The sequence below is a fragment of the Ambystoma mexicanum genome, chromosome 3p (genome assembly GCF_040938575.1).
Source record: "Ambystoma mexicanum isolate Mex_15411 chromosome 3p, UKY_AmexF1_1, whole genome shotgun sequence".
Classification (NCBI taxonomy): Eukaryota; Metazoa; Chordata; class Amphibia; order Caudata; family Ambystomatidae; genus Ambystoma; species Ambystoma mexicanum.
Window position 1 is genome coordinate 370,854,771 of NC_090925.1, and position 26,939 is coordinate 370,881,709.

Genomic DNA, 26,939 nt, shown 5'->3' on the forward strand with positions numbered 1-26,939 from the left:
TAACTGTCGTCAGCCGTGGCAGCACGTTTCGAATGGTCCCCGTTCCCACTGTATCAGCTGCTCCTTTCTACGTTGTCTCCAGCATAGAATCGCACCTTGCAGGGTGCGGCAAGGCCTTTTTATTACTAATGGATGTGGACTGTCGTCTGCGCAGAGCCACTCCAGTCCTGGGATGTCGGGTGAAATGAATAATTGACCAGGCATATGTTCCGACACCCCGTTAAGGAGCGTTTGTCTCATACTAGAGACTGCGGGCAGTGCCCAGCAGGGAATCGTTCTGTCACCGGAGCCTCCAAGGGTGACACAAATTTCTGTCCATCCCCAGCCTGCCCCTGAGATCAGTGGGGTTGGGGCACACTACCTGACCGTGTCCGAAAGGTAACCAGGACTTGCTGCAATTATCCGAATGTCCATGTTGTCTGCTGCCACGGACAGTAACAGTGGGAGGATCGGGCTGTTACATGAGATCCAGGAGGAGGGCAGCGTGAGCTCGTCTACCCACGTCAGTGGACTTAAAGCAGGCTCAGCTTTGATTGAGCTCGCTTCTGCACTTTCTCTCCAACTGGTGCTCAGAGGGGGGCCAGTTGTGTGGTACCAAAAAGCAGGATGGTATAAGTTGCCTCACCTTCAGCTGGCCCGCACAACACACCCCTCCAACTGGGTCTGCTTTCACGCCGCTTCTCCTCACAGGTCCCAGGACGACCGGCTGTGCTGTCGGCCTTGGATGAAACGCCTCACCGGATGGGAACCACCTCAGCTCTGGACCTCGTCTGGGCGTTGTCAGCGTTGCCAGACCGGACTCTCCTCTTGCAGCGGGGCTCCCTCTGGGGCCGCTAACTACGCACACCAACGCTACGCCACTTTCATTTTCGGGTCGAGTGGCAGGCGCAGTGCTCTGGATCAAAATATTCGATTTACTCGGGAAGTCTTAGTCCGTTTTTCATCGGGTTTTCGCTCATGACTAGGGGGTCATATTCCAACACCTGATTCAGCGAAGTTCCTTGGGGTGGGTGTCTTTAAAGCAGGGGCTCAAGCTGCTTTTGGGACCTTGGGATGCAGAGGTTAGACTCATCAGTGTGCCCCCAGGTGGCCAGCCCTTTTGTATTTTTTTTTATTTATTGCAATATAATTCATCGTGAATTTGTCGCAAATTGCAGTTAATTAATAAAAGAGGGAAAAGTAAGAACACACAATAAGTTGATAATTTTCACTTTTGCAGTGGCTAGAACTAAAAACAGTATCTTTCAAGAATTCCCACAATGCTCAAGGATATTTTCGCAATGGATTGTTAGTTACTTAATACTTTGATATCCACTTAACTATGTAAATTCTTTTCTCTAGCTATTCATTTATGCCAACCAATTCATACTTCAGACCTTAGAATCTAAAGCCACTTTTATGAATGTGATCAGTCACTGACCCTGGGGTTTCTAGGCTTATCAGTCAGCGGTTTAAGGGTTACTGTATTTTCTTATTTCAAGGATTTAGTAGTAGTCCTATTTTTTCTCTGCTACAGCAAAGCAGGATATCATTGTGCAACGTTTCAGCAGCGCTTTTATTGCATTTCATTCACCATGTACCCCGCTCTGGAAACTATCCAAGTGTGGCTTTGGGTTGGGGGATTCTTTGTCATATGGCACTTTTGTTTCCCCCAACTTTCATTCAGCATACCCCCAACTTTTGGCTCTGACACCTCTGTCAGCTGGCACAGTATTACCAGGCCTCCAGAGTACTCTTCATACTATGGATACCTGTTGTTAAACCCATGTGACTCACAGGAACTGTTGAGCACATACCAAGGCCATCATACATCCATATCCAAATTCTTTTATAATACCAGCAACACCTTGCACTTCTAACAGACCAGATAATTGAATTGTACAATATGACATGTCTTGATTCTTTTCATGACCTTTTCTGGTCTAAACCTTTACTACTTTACATGCATCCAAGCAATCCCCATCACTCAATCTTATGTTATCTCTCCGTTAATGTTGTGACCTATGTCTTCCTGTTCTGCTCCCTGCCGTTCTGCCTCTTTGCCATTTCCAGCTTACCTTTTCCCTGTTTCTTTTTCACCCCACAGACGACAGTCTGGTCTACACCCTGGGTCGGGTCACAGTTTGCCCATATGGACAAGGTTTCAGCACTTTTAATTCCACTACAGTGGTGATCCGCGCAGTATAAAAGCCAATTAACATAGCATACCATTAGGTCACCAAACCCAACCAGAGCATCATTTGAAAATCAATGCATAGAAGACAAAAGGTAAAATACAGTAGTCTGAGTAACCAGTCAAAGAGTCATTGCTACAGATAAATAATGCTTGCTATGGTAGCAACCTCTTAAGTTTGTGTTCTACATTAGTTATACCTAAATCATATGGTAACATCAATACTTTAGTATATAAAAGCCTCCAAATTACCGCTATCTATTTTTCGCCCCATCTCACCCATGCCCATCACCATTTACTTATAGTATCGCTTTTGACTGTGAGGTCAGTAGGGAAGCAAGCTTGGGCAGTTTGCACTTAATGGATTGGAATGCATGACTTTTGTCTCAAAACATTGGAACATTCAGAACACATGCTGGATTTTCTTAGCCCGCTTATGGGGCATGGTACTTGCTATCATGAAGCTTCCTGTGATTAATAAGGAAAGTGTTCTACTATTGTTTTATATTATAAATGAGTGATCAACAGTGTTTTAAGTGTGAGGTTGTTAGGCATGTTTTCAGATATCAATAAATAGTGGCTTTGACCTTTCAAAGAATGTACTTCTAAGACGCCAGAATAATGCGTTTTGTTTCTACTGGAATTGGTTCTGACTGAGACAATTTAAATAATAGCTAACATTTTCTACTCATATGTAACACAGCTAAAACAACTCTTTTCATTTTGATTGCAGATTGTCCATGATATTAATAATGAAGGTATGTCGGGAAACAACTAATTATGTATTTTTTCATTTTGAAATTCAGCACACATACACACACAAAGATATTGAGCTTGTGGCTATTCTCTTTCAGGTAAAATTGAAATGCTTGAGAAGTTTACATTCCGAACATGTTCTCTAATTGCTGATACAAGAATTAATGTTTTTATTCAACAAGAGGTAATTTACATTCTTTGCACTTGTTGCTAAAGTGATATTTTTCCTAATGTGAGCAACGTTGACACCATATTTCATTTTCTTGACGAGATGTCTATGGAAGATCATTGTGAAGTATTTATGTTTTTCTATACAACCATTTGTATTTAATTATTTGAGAAAAGCAACAAAAACATGGTGAGGGTGACATGATAGAGAGGGTCCCTAACTATTTTGAGAAATAAGTTAAGCAAGGGTATTGTGGAGTTAGAACAAAGGGTACAAGATGAATGATGTTGAGCTAATTTAGGCAGCATGAAGTGTTGTTTTAACATACAACGCTGAGGGTCTGTAACATCTTAAGAGCTTTCTTTAATTGGGGATTTTCAAAATGTAATGTATTGTTTGAAGTAGTTGTGTATGCTTGTGTGTAGTAGGTGTTTTTTTCTAAAGAATAAGGACAGAAGAACTATGATGACAAGAAGAGGACGGACATAAGGATATAGAATTAAATGAATAACATTGAAGTGAGTACTCTCTGATATTGTGCCAGCCATATACCATGTCATACCTGATATTTCAAAATCGCAGCTTGAAGCTACTTCAGCTATGGCAAGACCACATGCATGGGAGCTAAGTCCGGACATCTTCTCGGTGGAGGAAAGTTTGGAACAAAGGGAGTGACATAGCCCCTATCATTTCCCGGCTTCCTTCTCTAAAGTATTGCAGTATGACATACCATGGATTCTGTGGAATTTGTTACAAACCTGCCTTGAGAACTATATTGTCAGACCTCATCTTTGCGAACTGTACCAACACCCACCATCTAGTGTAATTTATATTGCTTATTCTTTTCTTTTCTTTTTATGGTAGCCCTTAGCATGACACTGATCTTTATTCTAATGTGGAAAGCCAATGGAAGGTGAAGTGTGTGTTTGTTTGTTGCTATGTTTTTGTATGATGCCTAGATGGGTACTGTCTCAGTGACGTTGATGTGTGTCTGACAGATAGCTAAAATTGTTGTCCAAAACACTAATCAGAATAATTTAATAACTGACAGCATAGCAGGGGTATAAATGTAAAGTTGTAACCTGCTAGCCACCCATGAAAAGTCACTTGCCCTCTATATTCTGCACATAAACATAGCACACCATTTCTTACTCAGCAAGACTTAATTGTCACTAGCCCTGGCATTTGTATTGATTGATTATCTTTCATATTTGCCTATCGTAGGACTTGTGTTTGTCTGCACCAGAAGAATTCATCTCACATAACCTGTGGCGGTGACTGCTGGGCCGGTGTTCCTTTGAGTCGCCGCCTCCTCCATAGAAGCATCTTGTGAGCGTTGAAGCAGCACATTGATTATCTTTCATATTTGCTTACTTACTGGAGGATTTCTGTTTGCACCAGAGGACTTCCTCTGCCACAACCCTGTGGCTGGGCCTGTCGGGCCGGTATGCCCTTTAAGCCGCCCCCTCCTTTATAAAAGCATCTGGTAAGCGCTGAAGCAGCACATTGATTATCTTTCATATTTTTGCTTACTTACTGGAGGACTTCTGTTTGTCTGCAGCAGAGGACTTCATCTGCCACAACCAATGACGGTGACTGCCGGGCTGGTGTGCTCTTTGAGCCACCCCCTCCTCCATAAAAGCATCTGGCCAGCACTGAAGCAGCGTACAAAGCGTGTCGCTGTCGTCTGGCAGAATGATGGAGGAGGAGCTCATAGTGGGGCAGCCTGATATCGGCATGCACATTCAGAGCACATAACTCCTCATATTTGATCCCAAGACTGCAATCACAACTGTGGTAAGAGACAATTCCTTTGTATCGTCTAACTCGATCAAATGTAAATATGAACTACGCCACCCACATACATGTCCCCTTAAAACCATTAAAACTGTTGCTGCCCCAATTGGCTCTACTAAATCATTTTGCATAAAAGGATGGTCAGTCCTCCAATTTGTGAGCCCAACCCCCTGGCTGAAGCCACAAATGGCCCCATTATGAGCCACACCAATAAAGAGACCCTGACCAATATAGTTGAGGATTTTTCAAATAACAAGCAGAATGGTTCAGCAATGGTATCTATTGATATTCACGTTAGTTGCGACTTAATTGGCAAAAGTCCATTATGTACCCCCCAACTAACTATTTTCAATTCGACCCTCACGAGAGTAAGGTGGTAACCACCATTGAAAACATGTTGACCCAAATTCGCTCACCTGTGTATAATGATACACTGCACGACCTAGACTCATCCACACCCCAATTTGAATCCTTGGAATGTCTCTTAACAAAACTTGTTAAATGTGGTGAGTTGATTAAACCACCAACGACAAAGACAAATACTGCGCTTCTGAATACCATCGCAATTAATCTTATGCCACAAAGACAGCTTACCAGCATAGCCTGTAATATCTCCAATGCCAATAAAGAGACTCCAATTATACCATCTGTGATTCGAAATGATAGGCAGATCCCCACAGATATTTCCTGTTTGTTGATTTCTGGGGGCACAACCCCTACAACAACAGGGGTGATGGGACAAGAAGTCGCTCATGGCCCCGCCTGTATGGAAACTACATATAGGGAGGACACTACTTGTAAGAATAATAAGAAGGGCCAAAAGTCCAATAACTCCAAGAAGAAACAAATGTTATTAGCCACTTTTGCTCATTTTCAACACGCAGCAACTGCTAAAACAAAAAAAGAAGGGATGCACCAACAAAACGGATCTTTACGGACACATCTAGCACTATTCTAACCACAAATGACAAAGTCTGGTTTGAAGTGATCTCGACACATTTTTTAAATTTAAACGAGAAAGGAAAAGTAAACTGCACAGCCCACTAGACAACGCAAATGTAAAACATAACAGACTCAATGCTGAGAAAGATTGTGTTCCTTGTCTTGTGGGTGAGAGTTGTGGTCCTAATCTTTATATATGTTCCTATTTTTCTCAATATGCCTCCGAACATGATAAACATGAATGATGGAGCGTTACCTTTAACTCAGCTGACACCCCCCCTGCTTTTTTAGTGGATGACTCTTTGATATTAGAGGATCTACAACACTTGTTCCATCAATACAACATTGCTCCAGAGGAAAAGAACATTTCCAATAATTCCACATCTACAATCTATGAAAAAATGATGGTATGTACGAGAGTTAGAGTCCACATCATAGAACCAGACAAAACCATGTACACACAATCGGGCACTGAAACTACAGAGCTTGTTTTGCTTGAGCTCTGACAACTACCTAAATCGCTCTGTTATCTTGTCTCTTTCATACAACGTTGTCCCATTACAATATATCACCTCAGAGCATATATCTATTGTTGACCTCCTGGAGGAATGTACGTATGTAAGGGCGATTGTGCACTTCCATTCCAGCCTTGGCCTATAATACGTGAAGTCATTTGACACAGAACTAGGCAGGTTTGTTTATGATTGTATAATAATCACCCACAATCTGGACAATGATGTTGGAGTTAGGAGCATAAATACACAGACAAAGCACTACCAGCTTCAGGATAGAGCTGATTAAATATTACATAATGAGTCTCACAAACTAGATAGTCACACAAATTATCAGGAGCATGGGGAAGTCACCAGAAATGCCAACCTAGCAGTGCTGATGTTGACGTACAGCATATAGTATAAAGAATTAAGCAATCTGAGGACCGTCTGGAAACCTCAGTCAGCAAGTGGGAATGGTTACCCTTGGTAGTACAACCCCACCTGTTACAGAATCCCTAATTGTCTGCTTACTCTTCCCATGGAATACTGTGGCAACACACACTACAGGGATCATGAGGGCTTGTTAGACAATATCATTAGATTCAGTGTGGTCACATTGCAGCAAACCTGGCTAGCCTCCTCCTTTACCATCGCGTGCAGTCACACCATATAAACATTTGCTGAAAAAGATCCCAAGGGCATGCCTAAAGGTGCTTGTCTTACTAATGTTAGAAAAATCCATCACATCGCTAAAATCAAAACACAATCACATAATATTTTAGTTGGAGAAGTAACTATTCAAACGATTAAGGGAAAGAATACTATGATCTTGGCGATTAATATATACAATCCACCTCCTGGGAATAACCATTTGAATACTCTAAATAATGTAGAAGCTCTCAATAAAAAATATTTGGGAGACACAGCCATTATTATTACTGGCGACCTAAATGCCAAAACACCATCTGATAACCGCTGGCAAGTCCAAAAGTAAAATGTCAATTCCCTCGGATCCTAGGTGACTTACATGGGCTAAGTTGTTATACATACAAGAAAAAACGTTCCCATGGTATGGGAACTCCCGTCCCCTGCACACTGTCTGAGGCATAAATAAGCCAAACAATTAAATTTAGAGTATACAGAAATGATTTAATGGAATTATTTATGTAATACAAGATTAGTCATTAGTCATTTTATAAGAAAGAAATTCTTCTTGGCATCCAATTTAATTTAATGGAATTATATATGTAATACAAGATTAGTAATTTTATAAGAAAGAAATTCTTCCTGGCATCCAATTTAGTCATGAAGTATATAAACTTTAATAATGTCAAACAACAAAAACAGCAGTACCCAACGCGTTTCGAGAAACAATTCTGTTCAGCAGGGGTATAATCTTTAACCAATTCTGCAAATAATCAGAAAGTGCCGGTGCAAGAGAACTCATCAATATGTTATTACAATAATCATATTAAGTACACATGATATCATCATTGATAATGCATAGTAGGCTTGATAAATCACCTCATGTGTTTAAAATTCCAATCGAAATGTTGAAACGGGGAGTGTGACCCTCTGAAAATTCTTCTAAGCTTCTAGCACAAAGTAAATGAGAATCTATGAAAAAAAGAGGAACCATAATGTCAAATCCGGCCATCCCTCCTCGTACATATAGTTGATTGTATAAAATCTGACTAAAGGAAACCTTACCCAATAGGGGATCCTTAAATCTTGACTCGAATTCCGTGATATTCTCGTCAAGTTTCTCCCATGTCAATCAAATGAACCGTATATGGGCTAAAGGACAATAGCATGCCTGTAATTACTAATATAAGACAGTGAAGATGCCAAAAAGAATAAGTTAAAAAAGCTATGCCTCACCAGAAAATCCATTTGATGTAGTGTCATAGATATGGGTGTAGACTAACAGTCCTGACAGTAGAGGTCTAGCTTACATACAGTTACTCCTAAAAAGGGGGGGGTACCCTGTGTAAGTAAAAAGTAATCAGTGTTGCCCAGTAAATAGTAGAACCTATTACAGGGAAACAAATAATCATCATTATGGTCACTAGTGGTCCTAATTAGCTAGCCCAAAGTGGCGGTAACTGTAATTCTGTTGGGCGGTATTCCTGCAGATTTACCACCAGAATACCAGCCAACTCGTAATGAGCCCCATTGCATCTTCGTGCCCTAAATTCCAATATGGCGACACTCCTGCCAAATGATACACTGACCTTGCTCCTATCACAGTACCTTTCTGGCTCCATCTTCCACCTATTTGGGCTCTCGTCTGACATCTGGCTGAAAACATAACTTTGTGTATTACTTCTAAGCACTGGGCATACACTACATTGCATTATCTATAACCTCTGCAACCGCAAAATTAATACATTTGTTGCTCCATCTGTGTTGCTATATGTGGGTATTTAATATGTGTCAAACCTAACAAGAAACAATACATTTTCCTTCTGCTGCGTCAAGCTCACTCTGTTCACACGCTGATACGTGCTAATAGGTTTTTCTCAGCCTGAACCTTTTTGCCTGGCTGGGACGTTGTACGTGCATCTCAACATTCCCCCCCTTTAGTAAATACCCCAATACACTAACCCTTCTGCCTCCTTCCTTCGATAAACATCATCTTTGGGTATCCAAGCCCTACTAATGTGATCTAAATCCTTCCCGCTGGATATATTCTTCCAGGGTACCTGTCATAAAACAACACCCTCCATCTCTTGCTAGATCAGATCGACCCAGTACTCTGCATAGTTCTCTGGGTCTAGTGAGAGGGGGCGGTCAAGGTACCCGGGGTTCCAAAGGCCTGCTCTATTTTCACCATCTTTGGTTTTACCACCCATCCCATCTATCAGCCTGGGTGTACTTGTGTTTTGTGAGAGGAGGAGCTTTACCCGCTGTTATTGACACCATCATCATTTGACTCTTCCACAGGGTCTTTGTTCGCAATCTCAGGATCATCTGACAAGAACAAAAAAGCACAAGCAGAAATACCACGATGGGAACCAGCAATTTTACAGCTATTTCGAACCACAACGGGGCCCGCTAAAATATCAAATCAAATCAGTCATCAGCATTCACTCCAGCTCCTTTTTCCATGGTGATCCTCAAATTGTGGAGGGCCCCTATAGCATGGGTCAAAGATCCATTGTCTGCATCATTTGGGGGCTATTCAAGCAGTAAGAGAAACCAATTTTCTTGCACACACCCACTCCCATAGCCGTGACCAAATCCTTAATGTATCGGTTCTGTAGGGTCATAAGCCTGATCTCCCGTAATTCACTCTTTATTTATTTATTTTTTAAACAATTTTTATGGGTTTTTACAACAAACAATCACATAAACAAACTTAGCAGTGTATGTTGCATATTACATAGCCTATGTCTTGTTTGTTAATAATCGCTAAAAGGGAAAAAACAAGAAACATCCCCCCTCCGCCTCCCCCCTCAACAACATGAGCCTATTCCATTTCGCCGTCTGGCGCCTCCTCTAGGAGTGTACCTTCTTCCGTGTCTTGGAAGGTATCATCTCCGCTTGAATTTTCTAGGGTCAACCCGGATAATGTGGCCACTAAGTGTCTCCAAGCTGTCAGTGCATCTGTCTTTTCCTTCCCCCCTCTGTTGACTGCCTCGGTCCATACTGCAGTTTCGATGTCAGCCCACATCATGAGGTCATCCCACCAGACCTCTATCTTGGGTCTGTGGCACACTTTCCAGCCGATAGCGATTATGCGCTTAGCCAGTATGTAAGCCAGGTCTTCGAGCTTGCTCACATGCTTTAGCTTGCGGATCTAGGAAGTCCCCCCAACATGCATGCCCACACTGACTCCACTCTTAGTGTAATGCATTTCTCTGCCAAGCAGTGAGCTACTTCTTTCCAGAATTCCCCGATTTCTGGGCAGGCCCAGAACATATGTGTCATCCCGGCATTCACTTCTCTGCACTTTAGGCATGTTTGTATGCCAGCGTTTTTAAATCGGGCTATACTCTGGGAGGTCATGTACGCCCGGTGCGTGACATATAATTGAATTTGTTGTAACCTTGCATTTCTAGACACTTTTTTATTATACCTTTGAGCCCGTTCCCACTGCCCATCATTCATATTTTCTCCCACTTGCTCTTCCTAATCTCGTCTTAGCTGGCTTACTTCTTTCCCAACCCTAGTCATCAGCAGTTCATAAATCCTGGAAACCTCATGCCCTCCCTCTGCGATATAATATATTGTATCAGTGACAGTGTCTGGCTGGTCTGCCAGCACTATCTCAGACATGTCTGTTTCACCCGTTGCACCAGTCTGGTATGTGTAATATATTGCCCTGGATGCAGGCCCGTGTTCTCTGCCACAGCGTCAAATTTCAGTATATTCCAGTCTTGCCATATATCTCCTAGGGTAGCAATGCCCACCGGTTCCCAGTATTTACGTATCATCTGCCTCAGTTGTGCATCCCTTTTGGTTAGCGCTACCAGCGGTACCTGGGGGAGCACTGGGCCGAGTTTCCCATTGCCTGGCACGCCTTCCGCCACATTTGCCATCCCAATTCTAGCATTTTCGGGCATCCCTTTAGTTCAATTTAGGGCAGCCATATCCATTCTTTTTAGAAAGAATGGGCGCGGTCTGACCTCAAAAGTCTAGACTCCGCTGTTGAGTCTTCCGATAGCCACCTGGCTACGTATTGTAGCTGGCTAGCCCAATAGTAGACCTCGAAGTTGGGGAGTTTTATGCCGCCTTTATCATGCGTGTTCTGCAGTTTCCACAGGGCTATTCTATTCCTGGTGTTGTGCCAGAGAAAGCCTCTACATATGTTCTGAAGTTTACTAAAAAACCGCCTAGGTATCAAATATGGTATGTTTCCAAAGAAGTGCAACAGCCTGGGTAACACCACCATTTTCAGTAAGGCCGCCCTCCCTATAATCGCCAAAGGGAGCTTAGCCCAGAATCTCATGCTATTCTCAATGTTTACCACCGCCTTTTCCGTGTTATATTTGTGTTCATCTTCAGCTGTGTGGTAAATGTCTATTCCTAGGTATCTAAAAGTTTTGGTCTCCCAGGGTATTTGTAAGTTGGGTAGGTGTTTTTGCGGAATCCCTTTATATCTCCCTAGGGGGAATATGCATGACTTTTTAGGATTGACTGCAATGCCCGAAAGCAACGCGAATCACTCCATCACTTCTAGGATATATTCTAGGTTTTCCTCTGGGTGTCTCAAGTAGAGCAACATATCATCTGTGTATAATGATATTAGATGCGGCCCTCCCTTGGTGAACATCCCCACCTCTCTGTACTGTTGTTTTAGGTATATAGCTCGGGGTTCTAGTGCCAAAATATATAACATCGGGGACCAGGGGCACCCTTGTCTGGTACCTCTGCTAAGTTGCCATCTTTCAGAGATGACCGCTCCCGTTTTGACTCTAGCTAATGGTGCGTTGTACAATAGTTTAACCCATTTCAGGTATCCGGGCCCTATGCCATACTCCTGTAGAGCTGCTATCAGCCATGGCCATTTAATAGAGTCGTAGGCTTTCACCGCGTCTAGGGAAACGATTGCGACTTCTTGCTCCGTTCCTTCTGTCTGTTCCATGACTCGGTGAAGTCTCCTAAGGTTATCTGATATACTTCTGTGCGGGACATATCCGGTTTGATCGGGATGGATAAGGTTACTTATGACCCGTCTTAATCTGCCCACTAGCACAGCTGTGTGAATCTTGCTATCTTGGTTCAACATGGACAGCGGTCTGTACGAGCCGCGGTCCATGTTCGACTTACTAGGTTTGCGTATCGGAACGATTATCGCCTCACGTAGGGATTCAGGCAATATTCCTATTTCAAGGGCCTTGTTGAGCGTAGTCAGCAACAAGGGCAGCACCTCTGTCTTATATGTTTTGTAGAACTCTTTAGGGAGTCCGTCTGCCCCCGCGGCTTTGCAGGTGGGTAATGCCTCGATCGCTGCTTCTAGTTCTTTCAGTGTGATGGGAGCGTCTAAGTTCTCTCTCTCCTCTGTGCTCAGTTTGGGCAGGTCAATGTCTCCTAGTGTTTCCACTATCTCTTCCCAATCGTCCCCCTCTTTCTCCCCATACAGTTGTTTGTAGAATTCAAGGAACCCCCCATTAACTTCTTCTTGGGTGTCTAGCATCTGCCAATTCGCCCCGTATATTGCCCTTATCACCGGCCTCAGCGTCTTGCTTTTATATAACCATGCCAGCAACATCCCCGGTTTGTCCCCGCCTGCGTGCTGACTCTCCAAGTATTTCCTATAATTTAAGTTACAAAGTCTTGCGCAGTGATCCTCACATACCCACTGTAGTCTTTTTATAGTATCATCCCCTTCTAAAGTGTTGTCCCCTCATTGCATGACCGCTTCGATTCCGGCCTCTGCTTCCTGCAGCCCTTGCTCTATGTCTCCCTGCAGTCCTCTAGATTTTGCTATTGCTGCTCCCCAATATCACCACCTTAAATGCCTCGCATAACGTGCCGGCTGATTTTACACTCCCTGTATTATTTTCGAAATATTCTACTATTTCTTCTCTTATGTCTTCTCGAAACACTGGGCCTCATTACGACCCTGGCGGTAAGGGGTTTACGCCAGCGTTAGCTGCGCCGACCCCTTACCGCCAATTACGAGGTCCCCTAGCGCCATGGTGCTTTTAACACCTGCTTTCAGCAGGTGTTAAAATCCATGGCGCTAAGGGACCATGGAGTTAATTACGCCACCGTAATTTACGGTGGCGTAATTAACGCCTTCCCCACTCCCATTATGCCCTATGGGGCAAAAATGGGAATGGGGAAGGGTAAATGGGGATTGGGGACTTACCGCCCCGCCAAGGTCGGAATGGGGCGGTAAGTCCGCCAACCACCATGGCGTAAACGTAGTTTACGCCATGGTGGTAAAGTCACGGCCCAGGCGGTAACTTACCGCCTGGGTCGTAATGAGGCCCACCTGTGTCTTTCAGTGCCTCAGCTCGCAATCGCCACGTAGGGATTCTAGCTCTGGGGGAGTGGTATTGCCAGGTTAAAATTAACGGTGAGTGGTCTGAAAGGACCCTCGCCCTGTATTCTGTCCGCACTATTTCTTCAGTTATCTTCGGGGACGCAAACAGGTAGTCCAGCCGTGTGTACAGATTGTGTGGGTCTGAATAATGCAAGTAGTTTCTATCGTATGGGTGTTGTAGCCTCCATATGTCCTCTAGCTTGATATCTCTCAGCAGGGTTGTCAAGGCTTTGGCTGCCAGGGTGGGTTTATCTAGTTTCCTGTCTGATCTATCCACTCTAGGGTCTAATGTGCAGTTGAAGTCATCTCCCCATATGACCACACCTCCCAGGAATGGGCTTATTTTACTATATAGTGCCTTGAAGTAGGTTACAATGTCTTGGTTTGGGGCATATGTGTTGATGATGAATACTTCCCTGTTTTCAATCAAGCCCTGCACAGCTACCATCCTCCCATCTGTCTCTATCGCTGATTGTAGTAATTGAAAGGGGACGTGGGGTGCTATCCAGGTGATTACTCCCCTGGCAAATGCCGAATATGTTGCTCCTACCGTGGTACCTTTCCATTTCCTGCCTATTACCTCTAACTTTTCCTTGGTGAGGTGGGTTTCTTGTAGTAGCGCAATGTCTACTTTCTGCCTTTTCAGGTACATCATAACTTTGTTCCTTTTGAGGTAGCTGTTCAACCCCCTGACATTCCAGGTGGCTATTTTGAGGTCTCCCATCATCCTCCTTTGTTTTCTGTGTCTTGCGCTTCGGCGCATGGGCATAGGCTCGTGCCTTTACTAAAATCACTGCACACCCTCCAACTCCCTCTACCCCCAAAAACACTACACACCCCTCAACTCCCTTCCACCCCCCTCCCTTCCCATACCCAACTGTTGCCCAGTTCCATCCCTGGATCTCAGGCCCTCCCGCATTTAGTCCCTGCTCAGCAACGCCGGTGCTAGGAACACAGCGAGGGGTTGCCATACTACCTGCAGTCCAACTAAACTAGCACTAGCGGTGCAAGAGTGAGGCCTTTGTGCTTCCTGCAATTGTGCGCCATTATGCTATGTCTGCACGAATATATATGTTTAGCTTATATCTCTAATTTTCCTGGTCATCATTGCCCTATCTTATAATCAAATCCTAGTAGCAGGGTTCATACAGCACCTCGGTGTCCGGAGTCGCCATCTCATTTCTCTATTCCGCCCTCTTTGCTGCCATCTGTTTCCTGTGGGCAATTCTGGGCATCCAGCCATTCCATCGCATCCTCTGGAGTTTCAAAAAACAAAGCCCTGTTCTTAAGGAGCACTTTCACTTTGGCCGGGTACATTAGCATATATCTGTAGTCCGCCTCTCGCAACCTCTTCTTCACCGTCCCATAGTTCAGTCGTCGCCTCTGGACCTGCAGAGTATAGTCCGGGTAAACCGTGATAGACGCGGAAGCTCTTTCTATTGTGCCCCCTTTCCGGAAGTGTTCCAGGATCTTTTCTCTATCCTGGTAATTCAGAATTTTGGCAATTATAGGCCTTGGGGGATGGCCCAGGGGGGGGATTTCCTTGCCTCGGCACTATGTGCTCTCTCCACCGCAAACCCCTGGGTGAGCGCTCCCCCTTCTATTTCTTGCAGCAACATGGTCTCAACATAGTCCATTGGGTTGGGTCCTTCTGCCCCCTCTGGGAGCCCCACTATGCGCATGTTATTCCTCCGGGCGCACCCTTAAGCTTCTTCTGCTCTACTCTCCAGGTTGCTTACTTGTTGCTTCAATGCATGGATTTCCAAGGCATATGATGCGCCTGCTGCTGTGTTTGTGGCTGATTCCTTCGCCAGGTCGTCTGCGCGGTCTGCTTTTTCCATACATCCTGTCTGAGTAGGTTGACGTCCTCTTGCACCGCCCCCACTTTAAGTTCAAGCGTTGTCTGAGTTCAGCCATGGCTGCCTGTAGTTTGGTTTCCCATGATACTTTCAGATCAGCAATCGCATCCAGGATCTGCTGGTCGTTACATGTCAGGGTTGCATCCATTTGTGTTTTTCTTTTCTCTGTTCCTTGCCCCTTCAGTGGACTGTGGTGTCTTTGTATATTCCTCCATTGTGGGTTGCTTCCCTTTTGACTTGGGTAGCTTGGGTGCCATTTCCACGTAGCTAAGTGGTCTGGTTCGGGGTGACTGAGATTCGGCTTCCAGACTGTTAAATGTAGTGAGAGGTTGGTGCTTGAGTCTGCATGTGGGTTCCAATGACATTTACCCCGTATCTTCTTGTTACTATTTGGTGTCTGGGCTTGGGGTGGTTGCAGTCCCTCAACTTCTATCTTGCAGCTCGGGCCCTTTTTCGTTCTCTGCTGGGGCTGCACCGGTAATGGCCTCTGTGCCGTTGGTTCGGCTGTGGCTCTTTGTCTATGGGACCTTTCTTGGCCCGTATATTGCCGTGATTTTATAGCAGCCACTCTGTCGTCTTTGACTGCCTCTAGTTCATAGGTAATGGTTTCTATGTTCCTCCTGGGTCCCTGCATGGGTGTATAGTTTGCCTGTGTTTGTGTAGGGGACCTAGTGGGCTGTGTCAATAGTTTGCGGCTTGCACAGGCATTAGCTCTGTCTTGCGCTGACAGTGGCTGGTACTGCTTGCCATTGCGAAAAGGAGGCCTTGGTGAGTTCAGTTTGCCTCTCAGCTTTTCGCCTCATAGCCTGGTCTGATGCGCAGCACTAGTCGGCAGCATGTTGCTGTCATGCCCGCGCCGCTGACACACGCATTGGCAACCATCATGGACTACTTGGTACTCATTTATCCCCCTAATACTCTTTGAACAACTCCTATTCACGCCTTGGTCTTTAATTTCCATTTGCTCGACTTTGGTTCTTTCTTATTTTATTCAACTAACTACATTTACCACAATGCACCTTGCTACAGTCCTCAATTCCTGGCTATTCTCATTCATCGTTATTGGGACCACAATCCCCAGAAGCCCTAGCGGCCAGTGCTGCTTCCACCTTGTCAGGACCAGAGAGGGAGGAGGCAGATTGTCTTCAGGTGTGCTGCTCCAGGTGCTGTCAATTAGCCTGCCTCAGAACAGGGCAGGGCTGTATATAAGCAGCTGCCTGCAGGAGCACAGTGTCTTGCATCTTGAGATCTCCCCGCTCCTGTTTGCCTTGACCCTTTTCTTTGTATGCTGTTCCTGTTGCTGCATTATCTTGTTTTGATCCAGTGCCCTTTCTGGACTCCCTGCCTTGCAGCCTGCCTCACTCCGGCTGCCTACAATCCTTGTCCTCTGGGCTCCCTGTCCTGCAGCCTGCCTCACTCCGGCTGCCTACAGTCCTTGTCCTCTGGGCTCCCTGCCTTGCAGTCTGCCTCACTCCGGCTGCCTACGGTCCTTGTCCTCTGGGCTCCCTGCCCTGCAGCCTGCCTCACTCCGGCTGCCTACGGTCCTTGTCCTCTGGGCTCCCTGCCCTGCAGACTGCCTCACCCCGGCTGCCTACAGTCCTTGTCCTCTGGGCTCCCTGCCCTGCAGCCTGCCTCACTCCGGCTGCCTACAGCCCTTGTCCTCTGGGCTCCCTACCTTGCAGCTTGCAACCCTCTGCTGTCTCCAAGCCCTTGTCCTCTGGGCTCCCTACCTTGCAGCTTGCAACCCTCTGCTGTCTCCAAGCCCTTGTCCTCTGGGCTCCCTATCTTGCAGCCTGCTCCCGCCGCTGCCTACAGCCCGTGTCCTCTGGGCTCCTTCCTTGCAGCCTGTCTTCCTCCGCTTGGTGTCCAAGCGTTAGTGCGGATGGGCTTTATGGTCTAAGTGCGCCCATGCGCTACCAGTAGTACTTGGTGTGCACAGGCCTCCATCCGCTGCAGTCCGCTCCTTAATGCTCCATCCGACATCTAGCGGGGTGCTCCGATGCAGGTCTCGTGGACCACCCCGTTCCCGGCTCTTTGTCTTCTTGCATGTCCCAGCGCCGTTCTCCTGGCCAGCCTCACGTCTGTTATCTCCCGGCCCGTGTTACGGTGGGGAACTGCACCCTTATTTCCCATTTGGGTGTCGGACCTCCCAAGTACTATGTTCATTCCTGGCACAATCACCATCCAACGTCTGCGTCCAAGGGCTTTATCTCCGCATCCCAGTCCTTTGTTATATTCGGGCCACCATCTTGGGTTCTCCTCTTTCTAGCCGCAGCGTTTTTCTCCGAACTGATTATACCCGGAGTTCCTTGTCTCCCGTTCGCGAGTTGGGCAGTGTATGTTCATACATCCATGCCTCAGATTTCAGCCAGTTTGGGTAGCAGTTAACATAGTAATGTTTCGGATCATGTCAGGATCGGCAGGAGCACTTCGGGAGTCACGTCTTCCTACATGGCCTGTAGCCACGCCCCCCCCCGTAATTCACTCTTTATTGAAGTAAGACCCTGCTCCATCTGGTTTGTCAGCTGAAACATCTCCCACCTGATGATCTGCAGCCACTTGGCGTTTGCTGCCGTCTGGATACCTGACACCAGGGGAATTTCTCAATTTTAGTAAACAATATGTACTGATCTGGGATCACCTTCAACTTATCGGATGAGTATTTGGACAGGTAATTCAATCTTTTCTGTCGCCAAACCCTTGGTGAGCGACAGACACTTCATTGATGGGGGCTCAGTTGTTTCTGGTGGTGACACATTTATACGGTCAACTGGCCGTCTGGTACTACCGAAACTGCTGAGTGCAGTGTGGTCAGTGAACGCACGACCCTCCATGATTGCGGGAGGTGTTGGTAAGTGTATTGTCCACACACCCAATACACATCCATTAACGCTGTTGTGCCTTTGATCAGGTCAGGAATGAAGAGTTTCTTATTACAACGAATGTTCGTTCCTAAAGGTATAGTACCATTTCCTTGAAAAACCAAATGAATACCCCACTGGCCTTTGTACTTAAGCTAGGGTCTCACTTAACTCGATCCATGCAAATGTTGGCATGTAATGTCCCCATGTCCTGCCACCATTCTGAGTGACACATGCCACTACATATTCTGAGAACCCCAGTAGGCCCCCGCGCTGCACATCTCACTACTACTGCCACCCATCTATTGTTGGAAAACAGTGCTCCTTCCATTTTCAGCAATGGTCTTATTTTGCAACAAGCTTGTTCTTTCTTCTTGGCACATTCTTCTTCTTTGTCTATTATTACTGCTTGGTCTGTGTGCTCTTGGAAAAGATCTCATACTCTGCACAGAGCAAGGTGTACTGAGCACTGAGGTGGCATTTCTTGAGGTATAAACAACTTGGCTCCGCCCGTTGCATGAGGTATCAAAGAGCATACACAGCAGTTCACATTTGACCTCTCCCTCCCCACTTCGCGCAAGTGATTATACTACATGTTGTCCGACTGCGGGTGGCTTACATAAGCAAGGGTGTCCAATATCACACCTTTATACTGATTATACTCTATCGCGCCCTCAGTTTCCCCTCCTGGTTCGTGGCATCCCCCAAAGATACGTATGTGTCTGTGTCATTTTCCTTTTCATCTCCATACCCCCCCTTTATATGCCTCCACCATATAAAATAAACACAGAGACAGTATCAAAACTGCTAACAGAATACATCATGTACAGCCTAACATATATATTATACAATGCTTGTAATGTTGAACCTGCAGAGGGATAGAAAAAAATGTGCTGCAAGTTATACTTTAATATGATTCAGTGATTTTGTCAATCTCGTGAGAGGGTGGAGCAGGCTGAGTGCTTTTCGAACATTGGATAAGTGGCCCCAGTACCAAACTCCCTGAAATCTCTGGTCCTTCCAACTAGGGAGGACATTCTGCACAAACACCTGGTCCCCTAGGTAGAGCTGTGGCGCCAGAAAATTCAGTTCATCTGTCAGCCATGCTTCAGCTGTTTCTTCTCTTCCAAGAGCAATCTGGCGAGACAAAAGCTTTATAGTCCTTGTTAACTCCCGCAAATACCCCTGACACACCTCCCCCGAAAGTCCTGCTGCCCTTTGAGCATCTGTTGCTGTGCGTGTAGGTGTGAGAGTTGTGTGCATTCTTCTTTTTGTCACTCTCTTGTGCTGGGACAAGTGGTGGTCTTTAATGGGCTGCATTCTGAGGCTAAATAAAGCCAAAGGGAGACAGAGCAGACAGTTCCTCCCTAAGGTAGTACACATCTTAGAATGTTTATTCTTCAATAAGCCATTAATCTTTTCTAAAATGTGGATGGTCGATCGAGCTCAATTTATGCCGGATCCCTAATAGGGATGCAATTTCCTTAAATAATTTGTTACAAAAGTGAGTGCGGTTATCAGATTTGTGGACCTCACATACCCCTCTAACATACCCCTCAGCGAGGGCCACAAACGTGTTAACGTACTCTTGCAGGTTGGGGACAAAACAGTCCTCCTGAATATATGCTGCAATGTGCTGTTTCGAAAACATGCGCTGGGTAATGTAGTTGCTCAAAAGCAACCATAAGCCACTCCCATGGCATTACTACTTTACTTGTAATGTTCCGACTCCATATCAAATCAGTCGGTGGCTGTAAGCACCCCTTTTAACCCAAAGCTCTTTCTGCTGTGGCACCTGTCCTTGTTTCTCAATTATATGTGTGAGTGCTACTGCATTGTATGGGATTGCTAACTGCAGCTGTTGATTGGCTACCTCAGGCTATGCTGTGACATCATGGTCCCCTAAATACACTGCTTATTTGGTGGCCCTATCTGCTGCATCATTGCCAAGTGAAACGGCCTGTATTTTGAGTGGGTAGCTCGTTTAACCACTGCTACTAGTGTTGGGCGGGACAGGGCATCAATCAGTCTTTCTAACAAGGCTGCATGCTGTACGGGTGTGCCATCGGACCTCTGAAATTGCCTCCTTTTCCATCTGACAACCCTGAATGTACGGGAGTCACAATACATGCCCCCCTAGCATCCCTGGGATGCCTTTAATGCGATCGATTCTGCTCCCTTGGCCAAATAGTGTGTTGTTAACCTCTTTTGAACTACAACCTCATATTCCCCATCTACAAGGCGAACCACTGCTTCACCTGTGTTTTGGCCATTCTCCTAATCAATCGCTGGTGACCCATCAACGAAGAGGAACTCCCCTTCCTCAAGTGCATCCTTCCTTGCTCGTATTAGCTCATCTTCTGGACCTTCGTATGTACACAATCATGCACTTAACTTATGCTACAGGTATTGCAATACATGTAGCAGGGTTCACTGTGCAGCACCTTAGAACGTGAATGTACAGGCTTTAGAAAATGACTTCTTATGCAGAGGCCCTCTGTGTGGTTAGTGGATTTAGATTGCTCAAGAATTGCAAACACTGCATGCTCTCCATATATCACTGAGCAACCCATAGTTGTTGTTGAGGATTTTTGAATGGCAAAGGCTGCAGCAGCGAGTGCCTGTTCACAGGGTAATTAACCATGCATCACTGAATCTAATATACCATTGTACTATGCTAGGGGCTTGTGTCCCATGGATGTTTGCTGAGCCAACACTGCGGTCATAACCTGGCCACTGGAGTGTGAAAACAAATAGAATTCTTTTGTGTAATAAGGTGTGGCTAGCACTAGTGCCTTACATATGACATTGTTGAGCTCCTGGAAACATGTTATTTCTCCTGTTCGTGTGAGTGTCCCTTTGCTTTGCTGTACGTTAAGTCCCGGCAATAGAGGTTTTGTGTAACTAGAATAGACAGAAATGCATGCTCTGCAATAGTTACACAACCCCAAGAACTGTTGCATTTCTTTAACTGTAGTGGGCTGTGGTGTGTTCTGTGCAGCAGCTGCTCTCTCTGGGGTTACTCTTTTCCCCGCAGATATTATTTGTCCCGAGTACACTACCTCTTTCTGACACTATGGCATTTTGTGCTTATCTACCTTGTATCCTTTGTCCGCAAGAAGTGTTAGCAGTGTAAGTGAATCTGCTCTACGTAAGTCTTCTGTTGTGCTGCACACTAGGAGATCATCTACATAATGGATGACCATACTCAGTACATGTATATTGCCCAAATCCATATGGAGTACTCTGTTAAAAATGCTGGGGGTCTCACATTACCCCTGAGGAAGTCTGGTTTGATAGGTAAACACAGTGAGATATTGTGGGTGCAGTGGAATGGAAAAGAAGGCATTTTTCAAATTGATGACAGTGAAATGCATGGCCTCAGTTGATATATTACAACAAATCGTGGTGGGATTCGGTACTACTGGGCGCTCAGCTTCGACATTGTTGTACAATGGGCTTAACCTGTACCATCCTCTAACGTGACCCCTTTGCTTTTTTGACAGGGTATATCACTGTGTTAAAGGGACAGGGAGACTCTGAGTGCACTATAATGCCCTGCTGCCATAATGCATTAATTGTCCGATTGCAAGGACTATTATGGCACTCGCCAGCGGAAAACATATGTGCAGTGGAAAGCAGAAATCTGGGCATTAATCAGCCAAAAAAGTGACTGCTGTAGGTATGGTCCCATGGGATGCGGAGGGCTGCCGTAAAAGGTGGAATGACCTTCGAGTCAGAGTGTGCAGCCTCCTCTCCCATCACAGACAGGAGGCAATGGCCACAGGAGGTGCCATCACAGAGCCCCTTGCCCTCATCCAGTGGGAGAAGGCGAGTACCATTCTCAACATGGAGGGGGATAGAGGGAGTCAGTGAAGCGGAGGCTGGTGCAAGCAGCCAAGAGGCAGGCAGTGAGTCATAAACCCCGCCAATGCATAGTTTAAATAACCAACCAAAGAATGTGTTCCAGAGCTCAGATTGGCCCAATGGACAGGGATAGATACCAGCAGGGTCAGCATCAGCCCGGGCAGTCTCTGCGACTGACAGGGGTGCCACAGTAACCCCTCCCACCGCCACGCCATCCTGGGGCACCCTGAGCTGCTGTGAAGTGTGAAGGTGTGGCGTGAGCCCTATTGAAATGACATGTGCCACGCGCACCTGTTGGTGCTGCCCGTGCCAGCAGGATTGCGGGGTGCAAGTAACAATGATACAATGTTTCTGGCAAAACAGCATGGGCCGGATTTTGAAATATTGAATTGCCCCAGGTGCTGCAAAAGCTAAGGCCGTCCCTGGATGCCTGCACATGTCCATTAGAATATGCCACACAATGCATGTCCATGCTGAGCCAGTTGCAGGCATGGGTGACCCTGACAGTTGCTCCTGTCTAGACAGGCCGCCTTGTCAGCACAAGGGGCACAGAGCGCCTGCCCATGGGTCAGACACACTCAGCAGTGACCATACCCACCCTGCTGTGGTCACATGCAATGGCCTATGTACAACCATACCCTTTTGCCCACATGTGTGGTGTGTCCCTCGAACAAATAGCAGGTGTGATTTACGAGCCAATGCACAGGATGCACAATGCCGGACAGCTTGTAATTTGTCACCCTACAGGCTTTCAGCCGGCTCAGGATGACGTGGAAGAGGGTGAAGGCCCAACGACGATCAGGGTCTCCAGGGCGTCAACCACAACCCCTGGAGGGCCAAATGACGGAATGGGTAGGCGTAAGGGGCCCCAGGGTTCACCAGGGTCCAGTAAGACCAGACCTACCAGTGTCAGCACAGGCCCTGTGCCCATCCAGATGCTGCCAAAATGGCAACCCCATCTACACCCTAACAGCCGGCCAAAGTTGCTGTGACGGCTGACACCGTTGCTGGAAGGCGTGCTGAAGCCACTCTGGAAAACCCACTGGACAAGCCCATGACACACACACATGGGCATGACAGCAGTCAACCTCGGCAGCAGGGCCAGTTATCAGAGGGACTCGGACAACCCCTCCTATGGGTCAACATATTTCAGCCCAAGCTCTCCCCATAGCCCCCAACCCATCCCCCAGGCCCACCAGACCCCACGATCATATTGAGGGCCTCATCACGAGCTGGGCTATAGCCCTAAAATGCAGCAGTAATGGGTCACCGCCGCATTTACCGCTCCGCCCAATCTCGAGCCTGGCATGTTTACCCCCAGCTGAAAGCTGGGGGTAAACATGCCAGGAAAATGCCCATTTTCGGGGCAATTACTGCCGGCGGTATTACCGCGCAGTAATTGTGCCGAAAGTTCCCCATTGCGTCCAATGGGCCCAACAGGGACACAGGAGTAACGTGTAACGTCTAGCGCCCAACCCATGATCCAGCAGTAATACAAATAAAGTTGGGCAGTATCCCACTCGGGGGAGCTTGTAGTTGGGCACGAGGGTGTGGGGTGGGGGAGGGGAGATAGCGTGTTGGGGTGGTGTCGAGGGTGGGAGAGGGAAGATAGTGTGTTGGGGAGGTGTTGAGGGTGGGAGAGGGAAGATAGTGTGTTGGGGAGGTGTTGGGGGTTGGGGAGGGGGATGTGTGACCATTTACACATTAAACCTTTGTTCATCTGAAGCTATGCCCGGACCTTCTTCATTGTGTCCATGTGTTTCATCGTAACTGTCGACATTTATACAGTGGTGTATTGCATGTGAATAGTAATTTCCTCAAAATAACTTGTCTATTAGTTTCTGGTGAGCCACTGGTGATGTCATCCTGGACAATGCATCCAGTCACCTGGGCCACAGATAGTGTATCCTCATCCTCAGGGGATGGCATGTCCACATCAGGGGGTAGAGGGACATTCCTCTGGAGGCATATATTGTACAGCATCGTGAAGACCAGCACCATTTTCCCCACCTTTTCAGGCCTATGCATTAGTGCCCCTCCAGTACAGTCCAGGCAGCGTAAACAGCCCTTCAGGAGGCCAAAGGTCCGTTCTATACAGACCCTGGTCCTGCTGTGTGCGTAATTGTAGGCCAACTCATGTGGCGTCTGTGGATCCCACACGGGTGTTATGAGCCATGGCACATGCGGGTTTCCAGAGTCTCCTGCAAGTAGAAAGGTCAAATGCATCAGAGTGCTCTGTGTAGGTGTTGCCATTCACTACATCATGTCGATTGGCATTATGTGCATGCATTTGGGGCTTCATTGCGACACATGTCTTGCTATCACTGTATGTGCATGTTGTATAAAGCAGTGTTTTCATTGTTGTGTTCCCGCATGTGCCCAGGTGTCTTGGAGCAGTTGTCATTTCCTGAGTCTATGGTTATCATGGCAAGATTACATGGTGCCTGTTTTGGGCCTATATGTTGCTCTCGTGAATGTGCACTGATGGGTGGTTTCCTGTAACTCAGTGGGTTTCTGGTGTCCGAGGCGTTTAATTAATGACATCATGTACCTGAGTACTTGGCTATGGAACTGCGAAGGTCACTGGTCTAGGTCGGCATGTCACATATTGTGATGCAATGTTTATGGATATATCATGTTGCATTGTGGTACCTGTATTTGTGTGTTGGTAGTCCATTGTGTCAATGTGCATTTGCGTATTCATACAGATTTGTCTGACATGTCCTTGTTATGTGGGGTGTACAGTGTAATTTGTGCGGTAAGAGGACAGGTCCTATATGTTCATGGCCTTATCAGGGCTTGCATTTTGCTGTTAGGCCCCTGCAACACCCTCCTACCAAACATGCTTGGGTGCATTGCAGCACCTTGACATTGTGTGATGGCACTTGTACTAACCACTATCCACGTCCGTTGTCCTCTGTGCCTCTCCATTTATCCAGGCAGTGTACTATTGCATAGGACCATGGCATTGTGGGTGGAACCAGGGAAACGGGCAAAGCAGTGTGCAATGCACAGGTCGGGATCGCTGGTCACCTGGACATTCAGGGAGCGGTAGTACTTCCTGTTGCAATTCACCACTTTGTGTGCCTAGGGGGCCACCAATGCCAAATGGGTGCAGTCCGGCTGCAATGACATTTGGCATGGGTGCCACAGCATGCAACCGTGCCTTCATGGCGTGCACTTGTGCCGAGGTGGTGGGCAGAGAGATATACCGTGTAACATGGCGCAGGAGGGCTTCCAGCATCTGGCCAAGCACGAGACAAATTGTTGGCTGTTTCATGCCATGCAGCATGGCCACGGAGTGCTGGAAGGTGCCAGTTCCTAGGAATTGCAGGATGGACACACGCTTTAGCAGTCGAGGCACAGCTGTACGGATGTTTATCCTACTCTCAATGTCCCCCTGGATTGTGGTGAGCAGCTCACTTACGGTCTCCCTGTTGAGCTGGTAAAGGGTTATCAGCTGGCTGTCTGGGTCCAAGTTGAGGGTCTGACCCTGGGTATTGGTGCTCAACTTACATGGTGTCTCCTCCTCCTCTCTGCAACCTGTGCCATTGACTGGTTTTTCTGCCTTTGTATTTCCTGTCGCAGCTCACAATGCCTTGTGGCAGCATGGTGTTGGAAAGTGTGTTTGGGGAATGTGTGTGCCTTATGTAGCCCTCTTGAGTGGATTGGGTTCATCTGTGGCCTACTTTGTGGCACTTGTATGCATTTACCTCCACCTGGAAGGTGGAGCTAGCTGGGCTGTGTTTTCGGCAGTATTAGCACTGAAAACCATCACTATTACTGCCGTTTCTAGACTTGTGATTGGATGGTAATACTGCTTTGGTATTTCGGCTGTATTTCCACCAGCTGTAATTCCTCTGGCTGCAATTCCACTTGTTGCAATTTTGCTGGCTGTAACACTGTTGGCAGAATTAGCGCAAACTCACGATTGGGCGGAACTGTAAATGTGGCAGTAAATTTGTTAAAGCCACTTTTAAGGGTTACCGCCAGACTTGTAATGTCCCCCTAAGTCTCCAAGATGATCGTTGGGGACGTTACAGTGATGACAGTAACGTGAATCCTGCAGGTACCCGACAGTTTTTTAGAAATTGGTTTGGGTCTTTCACTGAAACTCACATTTACTATTTATCTTCAAAAGGAAACTTAAGGCCGTCTACACACAAGAAATATGGTTTGTCTGTGGAATCTATGAACATGTTTGCATAGAAAAGCTGTTACAAACCTCCACTTGGAAAAATGTAATGTTTCTCAATGAAGTGTTTTTGCCACAGTGCTCTTTTTTGTGAAACCAGTTCAATAATGACTGGATTGTTCAATTGGACAAGCAAATTGGATTTTACAGACATGAGCATAAAGCCTTCGAGTTTTCCTGGCTTATGTGGTTTCTTAGACGAGTTTTAATATTCTTTAGTTTTTAAATGTTTCCCATGATTATGCAGGAGCAACCGAGCCTAGTACGGAAGCCCGAACCAAACAAACCCAAGGTGCTTGGTCGTAGGGGGGATTCTCCACTTGAAAACATTTTAAACATAATGGGTTAAAATGGTGCAATTTACAGCACAATTTCTGTGAAAAATTGGGTAAAATACCACAAAGTTAGCAATCAGTTTTCTAGAGTAAGACTTGAATTAATATTACAGATATAAGTCACCAACTAAAGTGCACCAGAGCATTTTCCAACTTTATTACATGATGCTTTTGCCCACAATATATGCCAGTATACAACATTTGCCAACCCTATCACTTTACTCCTTGTTATTGGGGGCGACTTAGCCCCAGACGATCCAAGCAAATGGTGAACAGCTAATGGTAATCTCGCAGCCTTTACTCGGCTTCTCTCAAGACTCTAAATATGGTATATAGATGGAATAGATGGTCTTGCTATGGTTAACTGTGTCGTCGATGTGTGCCCCGCAGAAATCTGAAGACGGTTGGACAATCTTATCCATCAACCTTTGGAAAGTCACAGGGGCACCATGCAACCCGAAGGGTAAGACTTTAAACTGATATAAACCTATCGG

At 46.2% G+C, this 26,939-nt stretch overlaps 1 long non-coding RNA gene across 1 annotated transcript in view; it reads left to right on the forward strand.

The window, feature by feature from the left end:
• Window positions 1-26,939, forward strand: part of LOC138579537 (uncharacterized) — a 282,509-nt gene that overhangs the window by 206,157 nt on the left and 49,413 nt on the right. The window contains exons 2-3 of the long non-coding RNA XR_011304050.1: window positions 2,907-2,931; window positions 3,028-3,113. This is a non-coding gene — a long non-coding RNA (uncharacterized lncRNA). The remainder of the gene's footprint in view (window positions 1-2,906; window positions 2,932-3,027; window positions 3,114-26,939) is intronic.